This window comes from Staurois parvus, unplaced genomic scaffold (genome assembly GCF_062004578.1).
Source record: "Staurois parvus isolate SC_StPar_1 unplaced genomic scaffold, SC_StPar_1.0 ptg000262l, whole genome shotgun sequence".
NCBI lineage: Eukaryota > Metazoa > Chordata > Amphibia > Anura > Ranidae > Staurois > Staurois parvus.
Window position 1 is genome coordinate 2,203,983 of NW_028318058.1, and position 13,516 is coordinate 2,217,498.

The window sequence follows — 13,516 nt, forward strand, 5'->3', positions numbered from 1 at the left end:
ATTGTATATGTGGGGAGCTGCTTGTATTGGCAGTCATCCCCTGGCTCCCCCTCCTGTCTATGTTACATATATATATATATATATATATAATGTGTGTGTGTGTGTGTTTATGTGTGTGTGTGTTTATGTGTGTAGCTGAGCTCCTCTCCATCAGTATCCCGGCAGCTACTCTTCAGGCGTGAGCTGAACATTGACGATGGTGAGCTCTGCCCACCTATACTACAAAAAAAAGGAAAAAAAAACCAAAAACAAAAAGGAAAAAAAACCCCAAAACAAACAAAAACATAAAGAAAGAGAGAAAAAACCCCGTCCGACACTAGAACACATGTAAAGCGCAATTGTAGCATCAAATCTGCACACAACGAGTTTTTGTTCCCCCGTGTCCTTCCAGGGCTCCACTCTTTCTCTATGCAGAAGAGATATAACACAGATCGCATTGAATGGAGCTGAGATCTCCAGGTGCAGGCGGTTAAATAGTCACTGCCAGAACCCCATGTTTTCCTTTCCAGCCGATTTTGCTTGGATCCGGCTCAAAAAAGCGAGCGAGTCTCGTGGTTTTGTTTACACTGAATGGGGAGGATAGGAACCGTGCCATGGGGCCGGCTTTCATTAATATACAGTGAGGATTTTGTCTAAATTACTGCTATGAATTTCACAGTACAAGCTTTCAAAAGACGTCTCAGGTGGCCCGATGCAACGTGATAGCTTCTTAGCAAACATATCTACTTTCCACCTCCAAGATAACCAGGAGGGGAAAAGATGTATACATAACACAAGAAAAAAAAAATAAAAAAAAAAATAAAGATGCAACCCTGCAACCACAAATATATACTTGTTTGGAAGTAGTTTTTTTCCCCCCTCAATCCCTCCTCTCCTACCCACCCCCTGCTTTATACAATGCGATTGTTTTGTCTAGAGAGGGAAAAAAAACAACCTAAAGTATAACAAGGAGAGAACAGTTAGTGCTGATTTTCATTTGCATAAATTTTCATATATTTTGGTGAAATAATAGACTAGTAGAGAGCTTGTCTTAGAGGAGTCAGTGCAAAGGGGGACCTGCACAGGCTTGCTTCCATGCACTTCACATTAATGCCTTCTGTTTTTTTCCAGGGTCACCCATTAAATCTACAAATATCAGCTTTCTATATATTTTAAATCATTGTTTCTTTATTGTCGGGAGATTTAAGCTTGGCGGTGAGTATCGTTTTATTTTTTCTCTGTGATCGCTGAAAGGACAGGCTGACTTGCTTTGCTTACAATTAATTTGTTTTGTTTTCCTTTTAGATCTTTTTTATTATTATTATTTTCTTTGTTTTTCTTTATTAGATCTTTGCATCATTTTGTAGCTTATTATTAGAGAGCTGCGTTCTCTGTGTTCTACTAGTAGATGATCGCCTAGTCCTGGGGCTGAGAATAGAGGAGATTAGAGATGTGCTGTGTAGAGACTCAATCTTCCATTGATAATATTGGGGTACCCTGGCTTTGTGTGTTTGGGGGAGGGGGGGCTGGCAGAGCAAGACACGGTTCTCTATTGTGAAAGCCTGTTTCTAAAATGCCTTTGCTGGGAATGACTCTGCGGTCTAGTAAACCGATACAGAGCTGGGATTCATCTTCTGGTGCCTCCATGTCAAAATTCAGAAAAAATAGAAAAAAAAGGAAGAATCAGTTGTAAGAAAATGAGATGCATGGCTATTGCTTTATACTGCACAGGCCTCCCCATTATATATATATATCTATCTATACACACATACATTTTTGTAATGAAATGTAGCCTGTTTATTGCATTTAGCAGACCTGCCACTTGCCATGATTCATTGATCTGCTTGTTTTATTTCATTGCACGTCGATAGCTGTCAATGTGATCATTTACCAATGGACAGTAGACTTGTTGCCTGCTTGGAGAATTTTTTTTTTAAATAAAAAAAGTTTTTTATTGATAGCATTTGCACTCTGGCCAGTGTTGAGCATTGAAGTTTGGACTGAAGTGGTAAACTTGCATGCAGCAAAAGGAAAGGGTATTGGGGGGCGATCTAATCCCCCCCTCTCTTCTGCTCTCCATACAGGATCTCTTTAAGAGAGATTAACTCTGTGTGCCCCATTGCAACAGATGCCAGATACAGCAGCTCCCTGAAGATCATTTGTTTTCCTGACAGGGAACATTTCTGAGCACAGCATACTGGTTGCCATAGAGAGGAAAAGAAAAGGAGGAACACTAGCCACATTAAGCTATATGTTTGTGCACTGGGCTTTAGATAAAAGGGCTGAGCTTTGAACCAGCCACAGGGAGCACACAGCAGAATAAAAAGCCTTTAACTTGCTGCAACCAGCTTTATTTTTTTTCTGTTGGGTTTCTTTTTTTTTTTTTTCTCTCCTTACTTTTAAAACGCACCAGGTAATTTTATAAGCTGTTCTTAATTTTATGTGATACGGTTTGCTGAGCAAAATAAACTTTTGAAGTGTTCCTTAAATAACGGTGATGGGTAGTGTCCAGCAGGGGGCGCAGCTGGTGAGTAAATATACACAGGCAACTAAACTTATCTATTCGCTTATTGTTAAGTTGCCGGCTAAAGCAATATATCACTTTATTTTCTGCTTTCGGCTAGCATTAACCCCATCCTGGATCAGGGTATATTTTATAAAAAAAATCTGCTGTCCTGTCATATAGTTTTTTTTTTTTTAATTCTTGACTACTGACTATAAAACTCAACTGAAAACTTGCACAGGATTTGCATGAATTTATTTAATATGCCATTTCTAGTGCCTAACCTTTGAACACTTATACCATAGTCAAATGAAACTAAATAATAATTAAAAAAAACAGCTTAAAGATGTGCTAAACTTAATTTAAAAAAAAATATTTTAACAATAAGAAATAATTGTTCTTATAATGATAGAATTGTATACATAAATGAGAACAATAGAGAATTAAACATTGAAATAATAATAATTATTATACAGGATTTATATAGTGCCAATAATTAGCGCAGCACTTTACAAAATGAAGGTAGACTTTACAGTTACAGTACAATTTGGTACAAGAGGAAACAGAGGGCCCTGCTCGTTAGAGCTTACAATCTAGGAGATGATTATGTGTAGAGTAAAAATGATTTGAAAATGTTTAGATGCACTTATATTTTCTGCATATTAATTGCTGATGTTAACAACTTACTGCAAACAATAAAAAATAGACTGTAAAAATGATTATTCAGTAATAAAATATACCCATTTTAAATAAAATATACCAGCAAGCAATTAAAAATGCTAATAAAGTAACACTGTATCAAGATTAAATCCATGTAGTAAACAGGAATATTTAAACACTCTGAAAAATAAAAAAAATTATTAGATAGAATAACACAGAACAAAGCTTGCATTAAACTGGCCACACATTATACAATTTTCTTATTCAGTTTCCTTTAGATTTATCTTTAGCTATGTAGTGCAAGGACCTGCATGATTGCATACAAATTGAAAGTGTTTAGGGCTGATCACATATTATATGATTTTGGTAAATCTAAAGGAAAATTGTTAAAAAAAATTGTGTAAGGTATGGCCAGCTTTTCTGTTTCTAGATTAAAACCACAGGATAGTATATGCACTATGTATAGCTGATTTTTGGTAATTTAATTGATCACAGTAGTTTCCTAAACACAGCTAGTAAATGATGGAATATTAAGCATCCACTTGGCTCAGTCCCTTACACAGGAGTTGGTAAACTTATTGTAGCAAGTACAGTAAAACTTTAACAAACTTGTTAGCATGCTTTAGCAGGAGAAGCCATTGAACAACAGGGTTCTGCAGCTCCAACTCCCCATAAATCTTGTTTATAAGAGCATGGCTTGACGTCTCATCCATGTAAAAGTTACCAGTATGAGCCTCACTGTATTTTATGGCTTTATTTCCCTGACAGTCAATCAAATAGCTGTTTAACAACTGGCTCACTAATTAACATTATCTATTGCTATATCGAATTTATTTGTTGCATGCTGCACCTGCTTCGTTCTTGCAAATTAATCAATTAGCACAGTCTTACAGTCCACTCATTATTTCTATGTACATTCTTTTTTTTTGTTGTTGTTGCATGCACCACCTTTTTATGATTTGTTACTTTATACCATTTGGACTATGCCTACAAAAGAAACCTAGATCCCTTGCCTTACAAGGCTTCTAGCACGGTTAACTCCTAGCATGCTGAATTAGGAGACACATCATCACATCACCCATGGACTACTGGAATAATAGCTTTTTTTGCACCATCATCTAATTCAGTCCAATTTATTCTCTAACAAAGTTATGTATTGGTACACCCCATTAGGCTGCTGCAGAATTCCTGCTGAGAGACAATTCGCCCCTGGAATAACAGTGTATTGCATTAACATGCTATTGCTGTACAACGTATGCTCTTTAACAAAGTTACGACTTGCTACGTCCCATTAGTTTGCATGCTCCAGGACAGGTTGAAAGATGAGAGCAATGTTAGGTCTATGTACTCTATCCTTCAGCCCTATGATCATTCAATGCAGTGAGGTGGCCAGCTTCCATAATGTACTCGCCCAAGCAAGCATAAGTCTAGGTTGTATTGCTACAGTTCTCTAATAGACTATCCTTGTAAAACGGCAGCCAGGGATTACCACAATGGTAACAAATAGTAGCTTGCATCTGCACAACTCCTATATTATTTGCCACAATTGTTCAATGAAAATGTACACGTACTGCTTCCAACACAGGACAACAAAGAGGTTAACTTTTCCAGTATTCAAACTTCAGTTGAAATGGGTTTAGTGAACAGATACAACAGATAAGAATTGTGTTCCCTCTAGAGGATGTGAATTAGCTGTTGTTAGGATGAAATATTGGAGGTTCAGTCCAGTGTCTAATAATTAATATAGTGAAAGGGGAGATCCATTCATCTTTTTTTTCTCCAACTGCCTAGCATGGTGGTGACTCAGTTCACTGTCAGTGGAGCTTGCACACAGTAACAAACAATGCTGCTGCCTGGTGAAATAAAACAACTCCTTACAATGGAAGCTAGTGTAAAAGTGGAGTTGTTTCCCATGCTCTACTTGAAGCATAAAATATATTGAAAGTTGTGGCTACAGCCCCAATTTTGCTTTAGTTTTCATTGCTTCAGACATTATAAACCATCTCTATTTCTTAGTAAACAAGACAATAAAACTTGTTAGTTTCTAATTCAAGCAGCATCCAAGATAAATACTTGCATCAAAATATTATTGAGATATATGGGGCATAATACCACTTTTTTTTTGTAGTGTGACACTTTGCCATATTTGATTTAGTAAAATTTGGGAGTGCAGAATCAGGTGCAGCTGTGCATGGTAGCCAATCAGCTTCTAACTTCAGCTTGTTCAATTAAGCTTTGGCAATAAAACCTGGAAGCTGATTGGTTTCTATGCAGAGCTGCACCAGATTTTGCACTCTCCAGTTTTATTAAATAACCCAGATTATTTTTCAGCTCATTAAAGAAAGCCTAATTCACTTTATAGAGGGGTAAAGCTAACTGCAAGGACTTGGTTCAGCATTTTTAGTGAAAGGGTGAATGTTATAGGTGGCTTTGTCTAGTGAAAGACAGCGTGGCCTCTGCTTTTGTGGATTTTATGTGTAATAGATCCATGCGTAGTGGTAACTCAGTTTAATGGTTGCGTGGCCTGTTACAGTGACAGTTAGAAACAATATAGTTTATTATCCTGCATTAAAGTACCGGTGGTCTTTCTGTATTTAAATCATAGTATAAAAAGACAGTGCTGTCTGAATTTAGGAACATCATTTCTAAAAAGTCAAATACACATATAAAACAATCCATAAAAGTGTTTTCATGCATCTAAAGCCTTGTTCAAACCTTTATGCTTAAAAACAAATGCTTTTCAAAACATTAATTTTAAACTGTGACTTGTATGTATTACCATGTAATTGACTGTTTTATATGCATGCTTTGTATGTGTTTTGTGAAGTGGAGAGCACTCTTTGCTTTTTATACGCTGCTTATATTAAAATGCAAGTATAGTGCATTTTACATGCTGCCTGCCATTTATTTCTATGGGAGATGCAGCTGCAGGAAGCAGCAGGTAAACTGGTGCATGCAAAAATTAAAACAAAATCACATGAAATAATGTATAAGTATAGTGCACCATTAAAAATGATATAAAGCACACTAAGGTTTGCAGGAAGTGTGGAGAAGCAATATAATGCACTGTAACATCAAGGTGTGAATGTATCCTTAAATCTGTTACCAAGAAAAAAGCATCTAACTAAGAAATGCTTTACTAATCAATTCAACCCATTTTCATTGAGTATTACAGTGTCTGGACAATTGTTACCTTGTGATAATGAATTCATCCTGGGCACAGCCATCTTGAATAATTTGTCTGCAGTGCAGGCAAAGAGCTGTTTTGAGGATGCCATATCTATGCAGCATCTATGCAAATGTATGCTGAAGTGTTGAAGATTAAAACTAAGGCTTTAGAAAAACAAATGTTCCACTGCTAATTATCCCATGAAATAGGCAGTATGAGTATAAGAATTCAAAATGAAATCTACCATGCTCAGTCAGCTCAACCTTATTGTCACATGTAACTAGTTCAATATAAAATTTGAATATTCCCCATCTTTTTAATACAGAAAGCTCTGTCTGCATCAGTGATGCTGAACTTCAGTCCCCATGGACTACTAACGGTGCATGTTGTTCCTGCTACCAGACAGGAGCACTCCTGCATAAACTACTAAGCTCTGTAGCAGAACAACACTTTAGATCTCACTGAAGAGTCCATAAAGACATTTAAAAACAAATACTTAAGGCAGATTTTCGTGACATGAGAACCAATTTTCTATAAGATATTCACCTGTCCATAAATATGGTTATTAAATGACACAAATGGGCTCATATTAAAAATTAAATGACACAGTACAATGAGTACTGGAAGAAAATTCAAAATACTGTCTTAAGCAACCTTTCTCAACCTTTTAACACCAGAGGAACCTTTAAAAATATTTCTAAGTCTCAGGGTACCCCTGATAAAACCAGTTTGTTGGGGGTCCACTTGGAAGAATGCCCCTAAAAGTGGTGGTCTGAATGCCACCCTTACAGATGATTAAAAAGATCTCTGTTGAATTTTGTAGGCACGTCATCAGAGGTCAATGGTCCACAGCTCAGGGAACCTCAGGAGGAACCATAGGGTTTTATGGAACCCTTGTTGGGTCTAAAGGAATAATTCAGATTGGTGGTTGGGTTTCACTACTACAAAAGAAATGGCAAAAGCCAATATTATTGGGTATCAATCCTATATCTCCTTCTTTATTGTTTATAATGGAAACTATTGGTACTAATGGCTTACTTAGTGTTGTCATAGGTGGTGTATTACAACAGCTGAGCCTTTGTGTCCCTTTTGCTGGATTATAATACATATTATATGTGTTTTACACACTATGTTGGTTAGCCCTGGTATGTTGTTTTTGGCACTTCTACCAGCTATACATGCTTTAACTAAACATATAGAGCTCTATGTTTTCTATAAAAACGGTAACTGAGTTTTATCAAAATGTTATCTTTTTATCTGTTTCACAGGCCATGCGTTTATACACTAATAGTCTAGTGAACATTGATTTCTATAAATACTTCTTGCATATGTTTCTTCTGCACAGGTTTATTATGTTTATTATGTTCCTAGTTAATGCACACAGACAGCCTGAGTGGCCAGTACAGTCATCACATACAATCCCTTTTAGATGCTTATTCTGTGGATGTGGCTATGGTAAAAGCCAGAAACAGCCAGGCTCACAGCACACACACTAAATGATTGATTGGAAACCAGCCTCTCCTCACACGATTAATAGACTTTCCCCCTGGAGGAGTGAATACACGGCTTCCAATGCATTTCTCACCACACTACATACTGTAATGAATTTGCTGGCGGTAGAAGTACTCCAGCTGGAGGCACCTTGACTGCCCTGCAGTAACAAAATAACCGTTTAACCTATATTATTTAATATTTGAGTTAACTATCTATCAGCTTTCCTTACCCAAATGCACTGTTTTATGTAAAAGATAAACAAAGCCTCTATGTTTTTACATAGATGCCTATTCTGATTTCCTATATATAAGGTCTTAGCAGTCCTCTGCAGGTCCCCTTTATCAAATCAATATTACTGTCAGATATTAGTCACTTAACCTCATTTTGGACCATGAATATATCCATTGATATTTACTCTCTTCCATCAGTATTTGGAGATCTGCAAAAAGAACCTTGGAATAAATAGATAACTATGGAGCCAGACACACAATATAAAATACATTACATAAATCAAAGACCTAGACCTGGTCACAGGGAACTGAGGAGCTGGTTTACTAAAGGAGTAATTTCTTACACTAGGCTGGTGAATCTCTCATGCCATCAAGCATTTGCTTCACATGGAATTTCAAATTTACTTTAACTTTCCCCAATGCTGAATGTTTTAAGGAAACACACAAATTCTGGGTCATCCTAGGGATGACTCCTATAGTAATTCACCACCTCTGGCCTTGCAGTATGTGAAGTCACTTGGTGTATATATCATTTGCTCGGGGCATCTCCCTAACTTTTGTGGTGTGTTTGAATACACAGAGGTCTCCTCCACTGACAAAGCTTAGAGTGGGCTTGTGAGCTGAACAGGCAGGTCTGTGCACTGTGTATTCTGTTGCTGGGAGATTCAATAGGGAGAGAGCATCCAGCGACCTGGCCTGCCAAAGGGAACAAAGAGATTGCAAATAAAGAGCTTCCCATGGTTGATTTCATATCTCAATGGCAAGCAGGAGAGACTGTGTGTGAAGGCTGGCAGGAGAGGGGGCAGGCACACACAATTACCCTTCCGTATATAAATGCCAGATTTATAACACCAGTGCTAATTCGAAGGATTTTTGAGTTTTGCACTTTCACAGTTCTTTGCTTAAAAAGAAAAAAAAAGCCATACTATTGCATCACTTTGTTGTATGGCAGAGTGAGGAGGATGGGTAGTACACAAGTCTGGCTCAATATTGCATACAGTACTGTTAATAAAAATGAGATGCAATTAATACAGTACGTATTTGTAGCATGCTTTATCAATGCGTACATAATACACTGGCAATGAGCCCCCTCATGCGTGTAAAATGTGGGTGCAGGGTGAGCAGTGACTGCTCTTTGTCTTCAATGCTGTGCTCTTCTCTGGGGAGTGGGGGCATTTGGCGGACCCCTGCCTGGGTTTACATTCATCAAAGCATTATTTCCCTGGGGAGGAGCAGCACAAATGACCATAAATCCTGATAAAATTGGTTCGCCAGAAGTAATCTGCAAAGCCAGATAAAAAACCTTGCTCATTTAAAACAGTACCAGTTTTACTACAGAATATAGTTACCATTAACCATACTGATTTTCATATTTCTGTTAAAGCACATGCCTGGTAGTTAGAGGTTGCATGTATGAGAAGGGTTCAATTTTGTCAAGTTGCTTGATGTCTTATGGTTAAAACCTGAAAAAATAAAGGGTGTATGTGTTACCCATAGTAATCAATTATATTTCAGTTAATATTTTCTGGTGCAGATTAGAATAGAAGCAAATGAAAGACTTGCTGCAGACATCACCCCTACTTTTCATGTCCTCCAGGAAACACAAATAGGTTTTGGTTTACAATAGAATCTGTAATGACCAATCATGGGTCAACTTTCAGTGGTTGAACTACAATAAAATTCATATTGCTGACTTTTCAGCAGCTTTTGTAAATTATAGCAAAACATTCCTCACTTTCACATTTTATTAAACAAAGTCCACAAAGCAAACCTATATTTAGAGGCAACCTTCATGTGAAAATGAAAGCTGCTCTTATTGTCTTACTCCCCCAGCAGTTTTTTTGGGGGGTAGGAGAGGGGTTATGAGCAGGGGCGGACTGACAACTCATGGGCCCCCCCGGGCAATAGGGGATCATGGGGCCCCTGTGTCCTTGCCCAAACTCAAAAAAGCCTATGAAAAAGGTACCAGGGGTATCTCATGGGGCCCCCTACTGACCTCGGGCAGTGCCCGAGTTTCCAAATGGTCAGTCCGCCCCTGGTTATGAGTACCTTTTGATAGGTACCCACTACCCCTTCATTTATCCTCACTTAGGCAAGGCATACGGTTTGCCCCCCCCACCCCCCCATCTACAGCCTCTTTACCTAAAATGTTGCAGGACTAGTCTCCTACTTGATCTTGCATATGTGCAGTGGGAAGCTGGCTTTGAATCGTCAGGAAGTTACAGATGGCTCCCAAATCCTGGATGGCGGCGCTGGAGATCCGCAGCCCTAAGAAGAATGGGCTTCAGGGAAGACAACATGGGCTGGTTAGTATCTGTTTCCTAAAACAGTCTTTCACTTCTTATAGTTACATGAGGCTTGATCTACAAAACTTGGAGAATGCAACAGCTCTGCATAGCAACCAATCAGCTTCCAGGTTTTATTGTCAAAGCTTGAAGTGGTTGTAAACTCTTACATATACCCAGTGAAGTGAGTGGCCTCAGGTGATACACAAAGATGAAACAAATCCTCTTACGTAAATTGTCCTTGCACACACAGTGACAGGGAGCACCAATTTTCAAAAGTCAGTGTGCCAAAAGACAATGTCCTGTGCACATCGGGAGCTGTACAACTGGTGCTATTCTGACCATGTGCGTTACCACGTCTGCTATTTCAGCATGGACAGCAAATTAAAAGAAAGAGCAAACATGAAATTCTGTGTGAAACTGAGGAAATCTACCACAAAGACGTTTGACAATGAGTTGTTTGAGGTGTTTTGAGTGGCACAGGTGCTTCAAGAGTGGAAGAACATCACTGGAAGACAACGAGAGATCAGCAAGACCTTCAACAAGCTCAACCCCCGAAAATTTAAAAACTATGTGGCAACTTGTGCATGATGATTATCGGAGATGATGAAGATCGTTGGAGAACGATCCACAACATTGTTGCATTTGTTGGTGTGTCATACGGAACAGTCCAGCCAATCATCACATGTGATTTGAACATGAGCCGTGTTGCTGCCACATTCGTCCCCTGGCTGCTGACCCAGGAGCAGAAAGAACACTGCATCCAAGTCTGCCAAGAACTCCATCAGTGTGCCGTGGATGACCTGTCCTTCATGGTGATGAAACTTGGGTGTACGGGTTTCACGCAGAATTTCACATTTGCTCTTTGGTCTAACTTGCTGTCCATCATTAAATAGCAGACGTGGTAACGCAAGTGTTCAGAATAGCAACAGTTGCACAGCTCCCGATGTACACAGGACAATGTCTTTTGGCACACTGACTTATGAAGGTTGGTGCTCTCTGTGACTGAGTGTGTAGCCTTGTGCTGCTATCTGTTAGCTTGTTACAAAACTAGTCTCGATACCTTTTGATACCACCTTGTATCTGCAGTCTTCTCTTTACATCCGTTCTGAATTTTAAAGCTTGTCTGAGAGTTAAAGTGGTATTAAACCCACAACACTAAAATCAGTCTGCATATGCAGAAAAGCATACTTGTTACACTCACTGTGGAACCTAAGGGGTTAAAAAAGGGCATTGTGTCAAAAGGCCGTTTGATCCTGTCTTCTCTGTCCTTCTTCTTGTTCAAATGTTCAAGTCTTATCTCTTGATAAGGCAGACTGAACCCGTAGCCATTCTGCACATGCTCAGTTTAGTGTGTATTGCTAGAAAGGTTGGTACAGGGCCAATCAGCACTGTCCAGACAGAGGTCAGGGGATTTCCATCCTCCTAGAGCAGAAAGGAAACTCCTCCTACAAGCTTTAACCAGTGCTCTGCTGGACACTGATAGAAGTCACAAGACTGCTCTAACTGCTGATGAGAAAAGGTATTTATCAGTTTATATTTACTAAAATAATTGCATTTTCATGTTGTGTGTACTGTGGGAGACCAGATATAGTGAATGCAGGGTCCTGGGTTTAGTAACACTTTAATATAAAAGGGAGCGGGGAGCTGGAATTACAATTTGCAGAGCTCAGTGAGGAGAGCTGAGAGCTGATTGGATTGAAGAAACACACCCCTCTCCACACAGCTCACAGGAACAGAGCTGAGGCTGTCAATCAGCTGGATATCCCTCCCCTGTCACCATTGGTGTCAGGAATACTTATTAGTGATTTTATGCTTATAGCAGAGGAATGCAGGAAACAGCAAACATAAATGATACTTAGTGCTTCTAACGGAGGCAAATACACACTATAGAGGGATGTGATTTGTTCATATTTCATGTCTGAGGTTTACAATCACTTTAATTGCACAAGCTGAAGTTAGACGCTGATTGGCTACCATGCACAGCAGATTTAGTACTCTCTAGTTTTAGTAAATCAACACAATGGTGTCTTCATTAACTTTTTTTTTTACTTACAGTATGCACAAAGAAGGGAACATTGCCATATCCCAGCCATGCATTATTTTAAAATAGAAATGCAGACGTTTTCCTTCCTGGTGGACATTTTCTGTTGCTACTTAACAATCACCCATACAGTACAATAATAAGAAACCATTTGGTCTTAAGATTTTTGCAAGCAATGCAACTTATTTGAGAATTGCTTGCAACAATCTGCCGGTGTTGCTCAGCTATGGAATTGGTCATTATCACTTGCACAAATACTACAAGCATGCCCTAGCATGTTTCCATGAAAAAGGGAATGATTCTTTTACAGCGTGCCCAATGTCCCCTGAGTCAGGTTGTGAAGAGTCTGACAATGCTATGCCTGGCAGGCTAGTCACTTTAACTCCAAACTTTCTGCAGTCTGCTATTGATAATAAATCTGGCCATCTATAACCATCCCCATTCAGTCTTGCAGCCTGTACCATTCTTAACCCCAGGGGAGTGGAGTAGAGCTTAAAGATAAATTGCTTATCTACCCCAGAACCTTTGCATCTGTAGTGTGACTTCATTTATTATGGACAGATAGATTTGGTAGCAGACTGGTATACACAAATTCACATATTTCAGTTTTATGGGTGTATATTTGGAAGAAAGGAAAACATCAGAAAAACATTTGCTGTAATTTGCAGCAAAACTCTAATGTGAAAGGCATGGTCCCAGATATTATGTGTGAATTTTGTGTCATGTGGGAGAGCCCAAACTCAAAATTTGCCATTCAATGCATGCAAGTTTTTTTTTGCCTTTCAAACCTACATTGGAATATATTTGTTTGCATAAATTATTAGTGTAACATCAAAGCCTCACTCCTGGCAAGACGTAACAAACAACCCTTGCATTGGAACCCCCCCCTCCAAAACTGCAAGGGTTAAATGCTTGTTAGTTCTAGAGCAGGGGTCTCCAAACTGCGGATGTGGCCCTTTGCTACCCTTTATCCAGCCCTTGGAGTACTATTTCTCCCTCTGAGACCAGCAATGGGGCAGTACTTCTTCCATTGAAACCAATGATGGGGCACTATTCTTCCCACTAATACCACTGATGGGACACTATTTCTCCTACTGACCATCTACCCTGCGGCCATATTTATTCTCACTGATGCTGGGGCCAGTACATTTT

General features: G+C 38.9%; 1 long non-coding RNA gene across 5 annotated transcripts in view; it reads left to right on the plus strand.

The window, feature by feature from the left end:
- Positions 1-164: 164 nt before the first annotated feature.
- The window catches only part of LOC149459347 (uncharacterized), a 90,996-nt gene continuing 77,644 nt past the window's right edge, over positions 165-13,516 (plus strand). For 2 of the 5 annotated variants that reach the window (XR_016313287.1, XR_016313288.1), the window contains exon 1: positions 165-1,194. This is a non-coding gene — a long non-coding RNA (uncharacterized LOC149459347). The remainder of the gene's footprint in view (positions 1,195-13,516) is intronic. The other 3 variants (XR_016313286.1, XR_016313289.1, XR_016313290.1) reach the window with 2 other exon arrangements.